Source organism: Corvus brachyrhynchos, unplaced genomic scaffold, assembly GCF_000691975.1.
Source record: "Corvus brachyrhynchos isolate BGI_N302 unplaced genomic scaffold, ASM69197v1 scaffold191, whole genome shotgun sequence".
Lineage (NCBI taxonomy): Eukaryota > Metazoa > Chordata > Aves > Passeriformes > Corvidae > Corvus > Corvus brachyrhynchos.
The window spans coordinates 3,629,559-3,648,521 of NW_008236487.1; the positions used below are offsets into that span (position 1 = coordinate 3,629,559).

General features: G+C 37.9%; 1 long non-coding RNA gene across 1 annotated transcript in view; it reads left to right on the forward strand.

Annotated features, from left to right (window-relative positions):
* LOC108444694 overlaps positions 1 to 18,963 on the forward strand; it is a 216,227-nt gene that overhangs the window by 71,962 nt on the left and 125,302 nt on the right. The window contains exons 2-3 of the long non-coding RNA XR_001859329.1: positions 1,838 to 1,910; positions 11,055 to 11,176. This is a non-coding gene — a long non-coding RNA (uncharacterized LOC108444694). The remainder of the gene's footprint in view (positions 1 to 1,837; positions 1,911 to 11,054; positions 11,177 to 18,963) is intronic.

Sequence of the window (18,963 nt, forward strand, 5' to 3'; positions counted from 1 at the left end):
GGTCATTGATTGATACCAGGAGAGCAAAGGAAGATTTCTTCTGAATGTTTTGCTTAAAATAAAATATACAGGAAAAAAAAAAAAAGATATGCTGGGCAATATTCTGTTCTCACTCCATTACAAATCCAATACAATTTCATTGCAGAAATCTGTGGGGTTTCTGCAGAGTTAAGGTGGCATGGCTGAGAACAGAATTGTTCTTGCATACACCAGCATGCTGTCAGTATGCTCAGGTGCTTTGTTTGTATTTAGACAGAAATCAGATATGAAGTTATAATTTGGGCCAAAATTAGCTATGTTAGTTTTCAGCCAGTTTGTATGTAAACATGTACATGTATGTCTGTGTGCGTGTGTCTGTGAATAATGAATGAGATGAATAAAGAATCTGGCTTAGTCACATTCATCTCTTAAGCCAGCTTTTGCTGCTCTTCCTTTTTTTTAAGGCTATTTTTATATGGAACAGCTTTGAGTTGTGGACAACCATTGCCACGCTAAATGTATCTCAGCCCTGATCTAAAGGGAGCATTTCCACTGGAAAAAAAAAACATTGTTTAGTCTTTAGGTCAATTGAATCTTTGGCCTCTCTGCCAAGTCTGTCAGCACTGGTGCCAGTTACTGAGCGTGGCGATTTTTATGATATCAACACTTGTCTTTCGGGGATTGCGCTGCGGCCCTCGTGCCCGTTTTATCCAATCCACCACAGGGCAGGGTCTTTCTAATCCCTGCACAAGGGGACTGTCTTACCATTCAGATTAGTGAAAGTTCATGCTGCTGCAGTGCGGGTGGTGTGCATGCTTGAGACGGTCAGTTCAGGCTTTTTGCATGAAAATGAAATCTTTTGGCAAAAGGCAAGTTAAAGAAACAGTGATGTTAAAGCTCATGTAGCAAGAGCAGCACTGTGTAGCATGGAGCCTGGCACGTGAGTGGCAGATATAAATTTTTCTGACTGATGTGTTTGGGACTGTGTGTTGAGCCTGGCATTCTGTTGGACTGAATGCATTGGAAACTACACACTTACATTTTTTTTTTAGTCATTTAGGAATCTAAATGAAAAGCCTAAAAATGATGAGGTATGTAACATCTTAAGTGACACTGAAATTCTAGGTTAGACTATGTAAATTGTAGATGAGTTACAAATTGCTTTAACTGATACATTTAAAATAATGTTTTTGCTTTAGTGTTTTGTTTAGGGTAATAACACAGAAATAATTTGCCTATCCATTTCAACTCTCATTCTATTAAGGTTTTCCAAATTGTTCATCTTTTGTTATACGGTGGTTTCACATTTTGGTTTTTCTCCTTTTAGACATTATTATGTATTAGAACCTCATGGTTGTGTTTGGGTTTGCAGGACTCAAGAATGAACCGTATTAAAAATTCTCCAATGTAGTTCAAAAGAGGCTCAAAGGAAACATTTTTATCCACATTACCATTCCTCCTGAACAATTTGTTACCTCTATTTATATTCACAATTTACACCATGCATTTCTGAAAGCAAGTATGGCCTTTACTCAGTATTCCTGCAAAAAGGCATTTTTCATATGACTTCACAGCCCATATAAAATTGCTTATAAGGATCTGGAGTAGCAGTAGTCAAACTTGCTTTCACCTCTGACTTTGTAATGATCCTGTGTTTAAATAGCTACATATAAAAAGAGATCTAAAAACACCTGACAAATTTACCTAGAATCAAAAATTCCCTGTTTATTTCGGGGCAAAATTTGGCAATTTCCGCCAAAAAAGAGTAATCAGTTCCACACAGTCTCTAGAAGAATCGTAGCTCTGATTCATTATACCCCAATTTTTAAGCATTCCCTTCTGCTATTCGTGTTCACAGGACTACATTTTATATGGTGTGCTATGATGCATCTTCTTGGGAAGAGGAGTATTAACAATGAAGAGCTATGGAGGTAAAATATATACAGAGAACAGCTTGGAGAGAGGCTCAAATGTTGTCCAGTGTATAATGAATAACGAGTTGCATCATATTAAAATATAACTTTATGACTTTATGGATGCTTATGTATGTATGTGTATATATATATATATATACAGTGCTTATATTTTCTAATTTAAACCCAATTATTTAGCATAAATTATTAAAAAATATGGCTTTCTGCATAGAGAAAATTGCCTAGCTTGGAATCATATTTTGGCCTTGTCTGTTCCTGAAGAGAGTTGAGGTCTGTGCTTTGAGACTTTTACTTGTGACATTATATTTCATATTGTTTCAGTGTTTACGAAGAAGTTTGCGGGGTGGGGTTCTATTAAGCAAACTTCCTTCCTCACTAGTTCATGCTAAATTGGTTTCCATTTTAGCAATATGGAATTTTCTTCGTTCTTGGAAACATCCTTCACTGAATCCTCCATCACTCTTTTCTCTATGATGGTGGCTTTATTTATACAGCTGCTGAAATGTTCACTGTGAAGTATTACACTATATTAAGGTCTCATGGTTTTTTATTCTTGCTTCTGTTCCAGTTTGCTGAAAAGTTATTCTGTGGTTCATAATCCTTTAAGTAAATGTGGTCTTGTTTTTGATCTAATTCTGGCTGGTTTGAGGAAAGCAGAAATATTTTTGTTATTAATATATTAATTCAATGGATTTACTTCTTTGTTCATAGCTTGCTTGTAAATGACATAGATTTTAAGACTGTGTTTCCTACTCCAAATTGCCCAGTAAATATTATATATTGACAAATTCTTGCCTGTGGACTGCCATTACACACCTAAAGTATTATTTCTGAATGTATTTTTCAAGCTGATGGGGTCATTTTCTTCCCATATATTTAATCCTATTCTTGATGCATTTACTATTTTCTGACTGAATGAAGAAAATACTCAGACTTTTTTTTCTTTTTTTTTTTTTTCCTCAGAAAAAGGTAAGTAGATCCTCAGGTAATTTAATTAGGGTACATTAACCTTTCTTTCCCCCTCAATTATCCAACCACTCTCATAGTCTGGCAATGCTCACAAACACCAGATTAAAAAAAAAAAAAAAAACAACCTTATTTCCTTCTGACTGAGGGATCATGACCTAAACTGCTGAATGCTAAACTTTTTTTTGCTGCTTACAGCAAATGTTTACATTTAATTTTCTTCCATTACATTGATACCACAGAATAATGCATGGAATACTGCTTCGAAAGGATTCAGTGAGATCCCAGTACAGGTACTGTTTCTGTGTTGAATGGAGCTCTGGCTGCTTTAAGCAGTCAAAAGAGCATTGCTGTAGTGGTACCCATTTGTCCATTTCAATTTATTAAATGCATATTAGTGGCAGGCAGTTGTCCTGAGACTCTAGGGCAGGGCTGATTTTGTACATACACTGTTGCATAGTAGCTATCTGCCATGGTAAATACTTCAGATGTGAATATGCATTATTGTCTGCAATTTTAGCAAGTTCCCCCCATTTCTGCCATTACTGTTCACAGGGAAATGAATAATAAAAAGAATGAGAACAGAATCCAACTTCAAAGTTGGTGTAATCCCTCGCTATTTGCACAGCTGCAATCATGAGACATTCATATTTTTGTTGTGAATATTTGAATCTGAATATCAAAGTGAAACTTAGAGAATGCCACCCTGTTGACCAACATAATAGAAAATATTAGTACAAATCTCTCAAAGCCTAATTCTTGGGCAGACGTGAATAATATCTTATTGAAAGCAAATCTTGTTCAAAGCTGCAGTGATTTCTGAAATGTATAGAGCAATCAAATCAAGGGAGTCAAGCCTGAATACACAGATAGAAATTTGACCCATAATGCAAAGAATTCTTTTATTAGTAATTCCTAAAATGGAAAGTAATTTCCAAGCATCTTCATTGTAGTAACATGCTCAGGTCCCAGGACTGGGTATATGTTTCTTTCCTAATCAAAGAGGGAAATATCCAAGCTTTTATTACCATCCATTGTAAAAACAATGGTGTTGAAATAACTGCCTTGATGTAAAATCTCCATGGAGGAAAACTACAAGTAATTTTGCAAAGCACAAGTGTTCCAACCAGCCTAATATACTTTACCCGCAGTCTACTTTCACTGACTGCCTACACTGAGGTTAAAAAAACAGTCATCAAAAAATCCCAGAAAAACTCTATTCCCTGATTTATTTTTGTGTTTGCCAACAACAAATTGACACTGATTAGAGCATTATTTTCTGTTTGGAAAATACAACCAGAAAAACAGCAAAACCAGAAAAGTCATCTTTGACTCAAAATGTCAGATAAAACCAACATTTCACTCACCAAATATTTATAGCTGTAGTGCTTCAGTGTTTCGAGTAGAGATGAAATAGAAATAAGCCATTGACTGAAGGAAATCAAGAAGGATAAGCAACTATATAGGTCGTGGCACTGGCCAAATGCCAGGCACCCACGACAGCCGCTCACTCACTCTCTCCTGCCACAGCTGGGCAGAGGAGGGGAAAAAAAAAGTTAAATGAAGGGGTCATAAGTTGAGATAAGGACTGGGAGAAAACACTCCAAGGGCAAAACAGGCTCAGCTTAGAAGTACAAAGTGAGTTTATTACTAACAAAGTCAGAGGAGGATAATGAGAAGTAAAGTAAGACCTTAACACCTTTTTCCCCAACCCCTCCCTCTTTCTCACCAGCAGGGCAGGGAGACAGGGCATGGGCGTTTTGGTCAGTTCATCACCTGAGATCTTCTTCTGCTGCTCGGGGAGAGGAGTCCTTCCTGTGTGAGACCACGGGGTCCCTTCCATGGGAGACAGTTCTCTGTGAACTTCTCCAGAGTGGTTCCAATCTAGGACGAGCAGCAGTCCTCCAAAACTGCTGCAATGTGAGTCCCTCCCAGAGGCACACAGTCCTCCCAAAACTGCTGCAGCGTGGGTCACTCTTCCATGGGGTGCAGTCCTCCAAGGAAAGGGTGATCCAGCCTGGGAGCAGGGCCCCATCTCACACCCGGGCCCCCCCCGGCACCACAGCCTCCTCCAGGCATCCACCAGCTCTGGCATGGGCACCTCCCCCAAGGGCTGCAAGTGGATCTCTGCATCCCCCGTGGATCCCCATGGGCTGCAGGGGCACAGCTGCTTCACCATGGTCATCACCACAGCCTGAAGAGGAACCTCAGCTCTGGTGCCTGGAGCGCCTCCTGCCCCTCCTTCTTCACTGTCTTTGGTGTCTCCACATTGTTTCCCTCACGTGTTCTCACCTCCTCCTCCTCTCTAGCTAGGAAAAAAACGTGCCCCTTTGTTTTGATTTTCTTCTTAAATATCTTATCACAGAGGCGTTACCACCATCTCTAACTGGCCCATCCCTGGCCAGCAGCATGTCCATCTTCAGAGCCATCAGGGATTGGGTCTGCCAGACATGGTGGAAGCTTCCAGCAGCTTCTCACAGAAGTCAGCTCTGTGGCCCCCCCACTAGCAAAAAACAGGCCATGCAAAATCAACACAATGATATATAAAAAACTTGAAAATAAAAAGGTGGAAGTAAACTAGAATAATAATCTTTGAACCCCTAAAATTTAGGATTCATCCTGAAGTTATTTTTTTGTAATTCATTTACCATAGCTTTATTAACAAAGGGAAAAAATATGTTTCTTTGGAATCTTAATATGAAAACTTCATAAACAAAAGAGGTAGGAGATTAAAATGTTAAAAGGAGAATACAGGATTTTCTAATGCATGGCTAGATTCCAGAGGGCAAGAGCTGTTGGTTCTCTGCCCCATTGGCACCATTTTTCATAGATGAGGTCCTAAACTTGGAAGGATCAGAAGAATTTCCAGTATCTCAATGTATTTTGCTAACACTATTCATCATATCTTGTAAATTTCACTTTCTTAACTGGAAACTATAGCAATTAAAAAGATATCTGCAATAATTAGAGCAAAAGATTCAAGAAACAAAACCTAATGACAATGGTGCTGTCAAAGTGACTAACATATATCTTAAATAAATTAAAATCTACAAATTAATCATTGTCTGTCTGTATCCCACCCAATGCTAACAGAACCAAAAACCCAATCTATTTAAACGTACAGTTTATAAGCGCTCCCTGGCAAAAATCAATATAAAGCTTTAGTGGGCAGAATGTGTGTAATAGTTACTAGTAGAAAGGTTAGCGTAGAAGTTAATGGTTCTATCAAGAATAAAACAGAGCTAAAGTCTGAAGAAAAGCTCTCCCAAAGGTGGTTCATTAACCTTGAAGAACTCCAGCATATCTTCAAAGTAAAGATTACAGCAAACCTGACTCAGTCACCAGCAGCACTTGTTAGCTCTTGGCTTCAGAAATCAACAGCTTTTTCATTTGCATTATGAAACTACCACAAAGCTTTCATTGCATTAAGATGTTTGACCCTGTAAACTAACTAGATTAGTTAATCCAAGATCACATGGGGCAGTGGGAATGATGGTGAATACCTTACCTAAACACAGCCCTGTGAGCTCCCAAGTAGCTGGGATTTTCATACCAAAATGATCAATAGGGGACAACGTCCATAGTTAATTGGCATCACAATGCCAGGGAACTGGCATTGCCCTGACAGGGCTGGAGGTAATTTTGATTAACTCACCAAGGAGCAATTGCACCCTTCCTAAAGCAGCTGAGACCTATCAGTGTTTTTCTCCCAGCTGAAACCAAGACAATCTCCATCTGCTTTTTCCTCAGCATTAACCACTGCTGACAAGAGCAGATCTTCTTCCTACAGCTCTCCCACATCTCCTCCTAGATTTTCACTTCCCTCTTAGTTTTTCCCGGGACAAATATTTGCAATAGCTCCCAGGATTACTGAAACACTCTGGATAAACAGAAAATTTGTACATGCAGTTGTTCAAACCTGTAATTCATGCCTCTGATATTTCTCTTGCTATCCCATGAAAATGAACGGGAAGATAGGAACTCTGTAAGCCACTCCTGTGTCAAAACCAGCAAAAAATTTGGAGAGGTTAGCAGTAAACTACCATATGTAGCATTAGTTAGCAGTTCAATATAAAAAATACTTCGCCATATTGTACATTATATCTTAGAAAAGGCCACCACAAATTATACCTTTTGAAAATGCAGCCATTGGAGTCCCATTTGAACATGTAAGTGCAGAAAGCTTCTTTTGGGATACGTTTTTATTTTGGTTATATATACTTACCAATACACCCAATTATTTATCTGTAATGTTTTGCAACTAATGTCCGTGAACAAATATCACTATATTATAGCAGTATGGTTTAATCTTCTGCATAATTGCATATATTCCAATTTATCTTTCAATATGTAATTGCTATGTTGGTACCCCACAGATTCATAGTTAAAATGCCTCATATTCACTCCTCTTGCAAGATTTTAGGCTCTGTATCTGGAATTCTGAATGAAATTAAATGACAAAGTGAAATAAATATAAAGAAAATAATTTTGGAGGAAAAAGTACCATGTAAATTAAAATATAATTTCATGTGGGAAACTTCAGGCAGAAAATTTCCATGGAAAATACATGAAAAATCCTGGACTAGAGTTCCACTTTTCATAGACTCTCTTGAAAATCGTGCTGATACTTTGGGTTATATTTTTGCTGTTGACCCTAAGCTGGTTCTACAATTTATCTAAATTAAGGAACCCTCCAAAGTCAGTGCTCTTAGTTTCAAGTCTCTCATCAAACTATAATGACACAGGTATATGTAAATCAAATTCACTTTTGTCATAGCAATGAAAAATCTCCTGAAATACAAAGCCAGTATTAGACTAGACTTTGGAAAGAGCTTTTCTAAGTAAACTATTTCCAAGATGAAGTGGTGGGGAGTTCACACTGTCAAATATTAATTTTTTCTGCTTTCATATGTAATCGAAAAACAGTTTGGTTAAAGTACTGCCATAGATGCAAAATCAAAAATCAATTTGCTATGAAAGAACAAAGGGAAAGTTGGTAACTGTCAGATGCATTATGTTATAATGACCCAAAGATAAAAATGACGGCAGCCAAAGGGACAGTTGGGACCAAGAACCATTAGCTACACATTGACAATTCAAATGCCTTTGTACCGTAGCCAGTTTGTTTCAGTCTCCAGTCCGTGTACTATTTTTTCCCATTTTATTCCTCCCATCTTCCCCTACCTACTGCTGTAAGTTTTCTTCCAGCAAGTTTTAGGGTGGAAGTTTAAATGAGCATCTGCCACAGCACCAATGCCAATGTGAGCTGGCCACCAACCAGCAGGGCTACTCTTGCATGGGATGCCTGGCTCCCCTTCGGAGACTGTGCTTAACCTTTATGACATACTCAGATTCCACCAGCTTGGTGCCTCAAATCCCATGTTCCTGCTCCTCTCCAAATTTTCCAGTTGGTAACATAACCTGATGGGGAGGCTCACACCCTTGCCCTTTGTTATCCTTCATGTTTCGTTGCAAGTCAAAACAAAGTGGTTTTATTTTATTTCACTTTGTTTTGTTTTGTTTTATTATTAAAAAAAAAAAGAAGAAAAGAAACAGAGAAATGGGAGGGGGATTCAGTTCATAATTAGGGGAGGAGTCGTTTTTGGACTCAATCCCCAACATGAAATCTGTCATAAATGGATTCTGCCAAATTGCTGAACAGAGTGCAAATATGTAATGTGCCAGTTTTTTAATAGGTTTAGTTCTTTGGGCTCTTTCTGCAAGTCCAACCCTTGTGTCATTTCACTGACACTGTCCTTGAAAACCTTGTTCTGCAACCTCCTTTTTAAACTATGTGATACACATGCTTAAGCCTTCCCAGCTGTGACAGCCTAAGACAAAAAAGTCAACCTAGGTTTTGGCACACCTAAGGTCTTCTTCAAGTAATCTCATTTGTGCTTGTCCTAGGACTGTTCTTATTAGGCAGCATCCTTATCTCACAGCCACAGCCGAGGATGGCATTGTGGCTTCCCAAAGCACGGTTGCTACACTGGCTAAAGGGACATCCAGTTCTTAGTCACAGCAGACACCATCTTTGGAATCGACTTCGATGAAAAAATTGCCAAAGCCCTTCATCTGTTTTATTTCCCTTGCTTGAATGATGGGTTAAACAGGCCTACTTAAGAGTACAATAGCTCTAGCCATTTGAAATGCTAATTTTCATGTTGGCCACAATATGTTGTGGCATATCAACCCTCCTTATACCTTATTGGCTGTAAAGATAATACGATTCTCTTAAAAGAACAGCAGAAAATCCATGACATTCAGGATTCAGATTCCCCTCAAATCTAGCTCCTGCATGCGAGGACTGAGAGTAACTTCACACATAAGAAAGCATTGTTTTGGTTTAGAGCATATTTATAGTTAAAACATTAGCACCTCTGAGAAGCCCTTCTTCACACTGGGTAGAGGCAACTGGTAAATACTGAAATTTGTTCCTGTCTTACACGGCTTGTTGAACCTTCTAAATGCTTTCCTTGGAGCTGGATCTAGTGATCTGGCTATGTACAGTTTTGCTGTATTTCCAGTTTATTTGAAGGCACGAACATATCACAAAAGCACCTTTGCACAAGGCCAGTCAAACAATAAAAACAAACATGTTGTTCATCCAGATTGTCTGCTGTTGACCCAATCTGTGGTTTGTACTTTCCAGGCTGTAGTGTAAATGTTTCCAGGGACAGATGTTATGAGAGAGCTCTGAAAACATCTGATGCTACTTCCAATCATCTCCAGTGATACTTTTCTGAACAGAGTTTATCACATATATTTGTTTTGGTTCATATTATATTTACATAATGTACTGACCCATGCTTCAGAAATCTCCTTCTTTACAAATAAACAATTATAAGATAATACTACAACCAGGGTGCAGAGGCATACAGCAGAAAAAATAGTCCTAGATATTTTTATTGCTGTCTGAGTTTGCAAAAACGTTGGTGACTTCTAAGATTTTTAAAAAATTGCAATAGAAGTGAGGGAGAAGGAAGAAACATGCCACTGTAGAATACCAAATGCAAACTTTTAAGGTTTATTTACCCATTTTTAGACTTTAACCAGATTGGAAGTAAAAGGCGGCTTCTGACTTAGACTGGAATTTCAGATCTGATTAGGTGGCTTTCATTCATATCATTTATCATCTCAGGTGGGTATCATTCCTTCCAACTGATCACTTCAATTTTTAAGATTGCAGGAAGACTTGAGAACTATCCATGTGGATTTACCTTTTTAAGAAATGGCATTAAAAATAAACAAAGGTTTTTGAAGCCTTCTTCATCTATAAAAAGGTTTCAGAATTCTTTCTTTTGTCAAGAAGTAAAATATTTCTAAATGTAATACTTTTTCTAAAAAAGTGTAATTTTAAAATAAAAATATTGATGATTAGAAAAATATTTTAAAGAGAATTGCAGAACAGACTTCTCAAATGTGTTGTCTGTCACAAGATTGTGTCAGATCTCCCAAAGAAATGCAAATTGTGGTCGTAAATTTTTTTAAGGAAAATTATGTCTATATTGGAGGTGAAATCATTAATACAGGAGAGGTTTTTTAAAGTTCATTCTCAAATGGCCTCTACCTGGTCGCCTACATTACAATACTCTAAAAAGCTTCAAGTTTTTTTCCCATTAATAATATCAGATAATATTCCACTTGGAGCCTATGGTAATCCAAAGAATATTAAAAAGAATTCACAAAAGAAATTATAGTCATGTCCCCATTCCAAGAGTTAAAGGTACAACTTGATAGCTGAAGCCTGTATTTTAATGTTCAAGTTATCTGTGTTTAGGCCCATGCTCCTGAATGAAGAGGAAGCAATGAATCTTGAAAAGCATTTTAATAGTTCACTTGGAAGGCTTCAACATCCTGTATTTGATTGCTGGTGAGATGTTTAACATGTTACCAAGCTGAGTTAGTGATTACAATTATTTTAACGAGAGAGTCTCTGTGCTGTTGATAGCTCTGCTGTGGATGGAGAGCTGTCTCTGGAAAGGTGCAGGAATTTCTGTTTCTTGGAGCTGAGATAATGGGCATCATGCCTTGCTATCAGGAATGCTTGCTGCTGACTTCCATGCCTAAAGATGGAAACTTAAACACGTTATGTAGACGTATATAATTTTTAATCTTTTGGTTCATTTCCTACTTTTCCCCCTAAACTGCGATTTTCCTGTTGTTTCCATGAAGGAGAAGATCTGTGGACTCATGGAGCACTGGCTTGGGGAAGAAGGGTAAAACTGCAATTTTCCTGTTGCTTCCATGAAGGAGAAGATCTGTGGACTCATGGAGCACTGGCTTGGGGAAGAAGGGTAAGGCAAATCAATGTGGCCAACAGTTGTGCAGTTTATCTATGGGGGCCATTCAAGTCCACTGCAGTTTGTTATTAAAGGCTTTCACTTGTGACTTAGACCTGCCCAGTCTGACAGCAGGACACTGCTGTAGCAAATGGTATCAGAACAGAAAGATTTCAAACTGTGCAGCTTTCCTTGGAAAAGTGACTCCAGAAAGGCTTCTTTGATACAAATCAATTTAGTACATTTTAGGAAGAAATTTTTTACTGTGGGGGTAGTGAGATACTGGAACATGTTGCCCAGAGAAGCTGTGGATGCTGCATCTCTGGAAGTGTTTAGGGACAGGCTGGATGGGACTCTGAGCAACCTTGTCTAGTGGGAGGTGTGCCTGCCCATGGCAGGGGAGTTGGGGACTAGATGATCTTTAAGGTTCAGTCCAACCCCTTAACATTCTATGATTCTGTGATTATGTAGTGTCTCCAGAAGTATTAAATTTTAGTAGTGGGTACCTAGGAGCACTTTTCAATGAGGAAATTGCTATTTGTGTTTCAATAAGGAAGGAGGCCATTTTTTTCAACAGTGTTTAGACTTTAAACAAAGCTTCAGAATTTAGTAAGAACCATGCCTCTCAGACATCAGGAGAAGTTTCTGGAGTGGATGGTAGAAGAAATGGGGATTAAAGTGAGAGGTTTTTTTTGTTGTTTTTTTCTTCTCTCTAGTGCTGTGTCCTAGGAAACCCCTAACCCAGCCCTTCACCTGCATTTCTGGGCTTCACAGTATATGCTTGTCATCACAATCCAATGATTTCTTTAAAATACCGGTTGTTCTCTGTTTGTATAACTGCAGCAGAGAGTTCAGATTTTTTGCTTTATTTTTCTCTTTTCTGATTGATGATGTCTCCACAGGAAACTTTAAGAAAATTTTGCTCTGTGCTGTCTCACAGTGAGTTGAAAAAGAAACATCAAAATTGGGTTTTCTTCATCTTAACCATTTATGTATTTATGGACTTATTTGAACATGCACCTTAGAAGCCTTGTGCCAGTCTGGAGCACTGTGAGGGAGCCAGAATGAATTGCCCTCTTAGGCTGGGTTTACAGATGATTCGCTTTGCCAGAGCAGTGCAAGCAGCTGAGTACTGTGCCTTAGTTTTCCTTTTACCTTCTGGCCTTCAGGTTCAAGTTGTTGATTGGACCTCCCTTCCATTTCTCTGTCTACATCCAGCACAATTTCCCATTGTTTCCTTGCACTGACCCATTTGCCAGGTTTCTCTGTCTTGTTCTTCTCATGTTATCCTCTTCCTACTCTGTGGTTATTCTTTAAGAAAAATTTTTTTAGGAACTGTGAGTTTGTTTGGCCATGAATTTTCAACAGCCAAGAGAGGCTGTCCTCTCCTCCAAGTACATTTCACACTCAGAAGGGCTGATTCGTTGCAGAGTTATGAGCAGGATTAAATCTACAACTTCTAGAAAAATTAAAAAAAAAAAAATCCCTGCATTAACCCTTTCTCAGAATTTTGTGAGAGCAGTCAACAGTGATGATAGGCAGAGGGTTTCTACACTGTAATTCAATGAGAAGCAGTAGAAGATTCTTCCCAGAATGTCCACCCAAATGTCAGTAAACCAGGAGCTAATACAATCATGAATGGTAGGAAATTAGTCATTTGTAGCAGACCTTCACATTTATCATTAAATCTCTCTGATTCTACCACTGACCTTTCAAAATCAATAAACCAGGCTGCCTGAAACAAGGAAGTTTCCCATAAAAGGAAGAAAATGGATCTTGTTTGGACCTTCTGTCTGCTAGTTTTTTTCTGAAACAGTAAGTCACATTTGTAGCTCCCCTTTTTCAAACCCCAAGTGTTCAAAATGCATTACTCACTAATGGAAGATGATTTTCTTCTTAATTCGTCATCTGATTTCTGGAGTTTATGAGTTGTGTAGAAAGAAATACTGAAATATATTTTTAAGGAGACATTCTTTGTTCTTCCTGGCAACTGAGTTACAAAGTTGAGTCAAACTCAGTGTGAAATCAATTGCAGATCTAACTAGATTTTTTTAAAAAGATTAGAAAGCTACAGCTAATGGAAGGTAAGTTATTTCTTATTTTGTTTTGGTGAACAAAACAGGGTGTGTGTTTCTTGCTGGTATAATAGAATCAAACTTTAAAAGTAGTAAAGTTAATAAAAATTAACTTTAATTAATCAAAAAGGAGTATTCCAGATAAAGATACTGTTGAAACTATTTGTAATCTATTTCTATGTTTATTACCTAAAGAATATTATTGATCAGCTTGAAGCATTTATTTCTTGAGCATTGCACTTTGGCAGTGCGTTGTCCTTATTTCTTCAATATGCAAAATGTAAATGAATAACTCTCTGTATCCAAATGCTGAATATCACCTTTCATTTTATGTATGTACAGATTATTTTTATGTAGTTCTTTTTATGTGTCAGTATGCATTGGCATGTTTTTTCTTTTTTTCCCCCATAACAAAATACAGTCAGAATCTATTTGGCTACCAAAAGCAAAAGAGAAGAACTTGATGAAAGTAGTTTTGTTTTTCAGGTCTGTCTGTCTCTAACAGATGTCCTCAAACAAAAGTTTCTGAGCTAGAATTACTTAAATTTTGAGGTTTTTTAAGTTCCTTAGAAAATTAATCACATGTCTAAAGATCAGGTCTGACTTTGATAGCCCCCTAAATTCTTAGGACACACAGTGTCAAAATACCCATACTGTGCACACATATCCACCGATATAAACTAGGGATTTTTGAGTGACAGTAATATAATGCGTTTAATACAGGGAATGGAATGGAAATATCACTTAGTAATGTACACACTGAATTCCAGCTTCCACAAAAATAGCTTCAGGAAGCCTGGTGTTTGAAAACACAATATATTTAACCAAGTGTCATTGAGTAATAAGGCAAAGGGACAAATTTCAAGATCTACGCTAACACAAAGTCAATAAATGCATGTGCAGTCCAAAGATGTGACAGACATATATATTGTACAAAAAGGATTTCTCGGACAGATTCTGTCAATATAAATATATTCTGTCGACATACATGTGCCTTGTCATGCTGCCTTGTCATAATTGCTGTCTCAAGAGCTTTAATTATCTCTTTAAACCATCGGTATTTACATTTGGTTTGTCTCATGGTCCTTCATTGCTAATGTGTCACAATCTTTTTTTTTCCCATGTGGGGGTGACAACTGGTCACTCTTCATTAATAAAATGACAAGTCTCTTATCCATGTTGTAGTCACAATAGGCTTTAGAAAGTTAAACTTCAAGAGATTAAATTCCCTCTGTGGTTATCCTACAGAACACACACTTCAACAGGAAATGCTTACACATCCTTGTTTCTCTTCTGCCAAGAAGAAAATTTCCCAAGACTAAGTAAAGTTGTTGGGATGAAAACAAGAATATGAATTCTGTAGTGAAACAGTGACATGTATTGTCAATTTTTCTAAACTCTAATAAGGAAAAATATATTCCTGTGAACATTATCGGTCACATAAATGACAGGATAAATATATAAGGTCTTCTCAGGCTGTATTTTAGATACTCCTCATGAAATCCAGCATTAGCCCTGAACTTCCAAGAATCACAGAATAATCGAGGTTGGAAAGGACTCTGGAGATCCTCCTGTCCAACCCTCTTGCTCAGCCTACAGGAGGTTGCCCCAGAGTGTGTCTAGGCAGGTTTTGAGTAATGCTAAGGAAAGAAATACAATTTGGTCAGACTCATGTTCATAAGTGGAGGTCACTCTCTTGTTCTTTCCATTAAAATTGGTGAGTGTTAAAGATAGGTAGCACTAAGGCACGAGAACAACATGAGTGAAACAAATCTGAATATAGTGTCAATTCAGGGTTCCCTGATTTCTTTCTCGTTAATGTATTTCTTTTCCTTTCTTGAGTCCAACAATAGAATTTTCTGTATGATGAACCACAAATTGCTGGTGCCAGTTTACCTGGAAATTGTGATACTGGAGACCTGCCTCAAAATCTGATGAGAGTGACAGCAATGATGGTGCCTCCATCTAAAGACAGCAATCAGTGATGGTGTCTATCTATCTAAAATTGTATGCTGCCCTAAACAAGGAATATAATCAACAGAGTATAATCCAAAGCCTTTTTCCAACAGGTAGAAAGACTGTCCAGGTCTGCTAATTTTTTAACAGGAGTCATAGAAATTTTCGTTTTGGAAGGTGGTATTTTCAAAGTGTGGAAACAGAGACCATAGTTCCTTGGTATGCCTGGAACATGAGAGCACTTAAGCCCAAGTGGCTTTGTCAAACAAGTGACAAAGCCGGTATTTTGTGGATCAAGGTGGTGAAAAGCAGTGCACGAGTAGCTGTGGCACATGCAGCCTTTCCCTTGGAAGCCAAGTGGTAGCACGTGAGGTGACAGTAGCTGTGAACTTGGCACCAGGGCAGGTTCTACACCTGTTCTCCAAAGTCCTGCTTTTGTGCCCTTGTCAGGCTTAGCTTCATTTCAGCCAAAAAGAGCAATGGCTGGAATGAAGGTGTGACACTGGACAGTCCAACCATCCCTGCACTGGGATGACAGACCTTTCTCTAAATATATGGTTATGGGACTAGACAAATACTAAGCAAGAATTTTGGAGTTCCTGCATTTTAGTGAGGTCATAAGGGGAGTGTGAATACCTAGGCATATGTCTCAAGCTGCTCACACATTGCCCATCTGAATGTGAAACTTGGGATATCCCTGTCCTAGGATAAGACTGACACACAAGCTTAGGGCATGGGTTTTGTAGAGGTTATGTGCTTGAGCTGACTCCTTCAGCACGAGTCTTGGGACTTGCATGGCTTGGGCACCGTAGGGTGACAGGAGACACAGCCTGGCACTGAAGCCATGGCCCTTGGGCTGTGCAGCTACCAGGGCACGAACCAGTTGCTTACAGGGCTGGTTTGGGTTTGCCTACAGCAGATTGCAGTCACTGCAAAGTAAGCATTGCCCAAGGCAATGAACTGCTCCTGCAAATTTTATTATTCTTTAATGGCTTTTATCAGAAAGGGAGCGTTTAGGCCTAAAAAGAGGATAAGTACGGAAGAAAACCACCACCTCTGTCCAATGGGACCACTTAGAATGAGGATTAGTCATAAAACTTAACAAATGCTGGAGACATTTACAACTCTCTTCTAATGTAATGGCACCTATACCAAATACTTATATTAAATTGCAAATTTTATGTTCCATAATGCTATGCACAATAAATTAGCAAAGCCTGTATCAATCTCGATGTGAATATGAAGACAAACCCGAAAAATCATGTTTGTTGTTAAGGATAAATAAAGTAAAACACTTTATTGCTCAGTGACAAAAGATTATAAAATACCTTACAAAAATAAAGCATATCTATGGTCCATAAAAACAAAAGGATTGTCTGATTATAGAAAAGACCTAAAATTCAGGAGGGGAAAAAAAAGAGGTTTAATGCTATATGGTACTTAATACTATTTGGTATTAAATTTTAATTTATTCCAGTAAGAATGAAATAAAAAACTTTAAGGAAATAGATTCCTAGATTAAAAAAAGAAAGTGTCTTTTGAAGGTTAGTACTGTTATAGTGAAAATTGGTTGCTTATTTCATAGGAAAATGTAGCAGTTAGTCTTCTGTATGCATTCAGAGTTGTTTTCACAAATTTTGAGATTACAAATACTTCTTTCTCTTCTCGAATTTGACTCAAGTCATGACTAGTAACCAACCTTTACTATTGGAAGGAATTAAATACAATTACATAAAGTTTTTCATCCTGATTGATCACAAGGGATTGCACAAAATGCAGGAAAACAATAATTCAGATTTGGCTGTGCTGCCTTCAGGCCATGTAGTAATGCAAGAGAGTGTGTGGAGTGAACGTATGTCTACATGTATGGATCTATATGTATTTTTTTTAACTACAGGGAAAAAAAAGTCAGATTCTAAATCCCTAAAACTGGTTGTTAAATTCCTTCAACACAAATAGAAGACATCTGGCTATCCCTTTTTTCTCTGAACAGTTTCTAATGCCACAGATGTGAGTAAATATTGGTATAATTAATTTCCATAACCTTTTAAACATGTAGTAATTTTCTACTAAAAAAAATGAAACAGGGAAATTGTGCTTTAGAAACTTACATAATTCAATATTGTAAAGATTAACCAACCCTGAAATGGTATAATAAATGGGAGACAAGAGATGTTCAGGATACAAATGCATGACCTTTGGAAATAAATAAATAAATAAATAAATAAATAAATAAATAAATAAAGCATGGGATTGTCAGTTGTAGTTGACTGTGGTTAGATTTTCATTGGAGGCAGCAAAACATTGATTCAATAAAACATCATTCAGCAAACTGTCCTTTTTCAGCAAGGCACATAAATATTTGCCTAACTTGTTTAAATCCCACAGAGCTCAGTTCTATGCTGAATCAGGCAGTGGGGAAAATGATGCTGAAGGTGAAGCAAGGTACAAATTTCTGATCTCACTAGTTCCTTGCTTCCTCTTTCAACCTTTGGTACTCTCTTAAATCCAACTGAATGCCACGTCTTTTTCCTATATAAAAAGTATTTCAATCCTCTGAAGCAAGCGTTTGGTGAGGCAGGTATCTGCATATCTGGACCCGCTGCTAGACTGGAATTCTTTGTGCCTGGCAAGGGGAAGGAGAGGGAAAAAACAACTCAGAATGAAAAAACCCACACTGCTTAATACTGATTACCCATGGTTGTTTTGCTATATTTATTTTGTTGCATTAACTGAGTTTTGATTCTTTTTGGATGATACTGATATATTTCTGTACTCATAAAAGTGTACAGAAGTACAGTTAGCTTGAAAACTTGTCTTTGTTCCTAAAGAGTTGGTTTCAGTGTCCGGCCAAAGTTAAAGGTTGGCAGAAGAGGATGACAACTCCTTTTGGATGACTGGAAATTTTGCTAAAAGGAGCATTAATTTCCTCTGACTTTGCATTTGATAAGCGTTTGGTCTCTGGGTGGAGCTAATCCATTGCTTGAGGGGAGACTTCACAGCAAAACCTGGCTGGGTTTGCTCCTTGAGCAGTAAAGCAAAGCAGGATTGGCCTTAGCATCCAGCAGGCCAGCAAAAGCAAAGATGATGTCCCAGGTCTGGTCTGGGCAGCAGCAGTTCTGTCTCAGTTGGAGGCATCTGGTTAGATCTGGATACCAAGAGCACTGGCTGGAGTGATGAGTAAAACTGGTGGAGGCTGTAGCAGATCTAAGACTTGCAGAGAAAATAGTTGTGCTGTGGAACAGTGTGTGTGACTCCTGCCCTGGTTCACAACTACATGAGCAAATAAAAAGGAATTACTACTATTTATTTTCATTTCCAAGAAAATTTCAAAACACCCTTTTATTTCTGTTCCTAACTTCCTATCACTTTCACTGTTATCTGGGAATTATATTAAAATATTGATAGCCCTGGGAAAAATATAACCTAAGAGATGTGTCTGTTTTGATAGGATAACCATGGTTGGTAACCACAGTTGGTGATTAGATTATATTAGACCACGACTTTGTGCTCAGATATAGTTCACTCTTTGGTGATGGATCATCTTCTGGAAACCACATAGGTCATATAAAACACCTGAGAAGGCTTCCAATAGCAGCCCAAATTTTCTAAAAAGGAAAATCACTAGAAATTAGTAGTTTCTCCTTACAGAGAAAAATAAAAAGACAAATAGAAGAAAGTGGTGAAGGTGCAAAGTTAACACAGTTTTGTTACGAAAACTAAAATTTCCTGTAAAAACCAGAAAATTATTCTTGATAGAGATAATATATA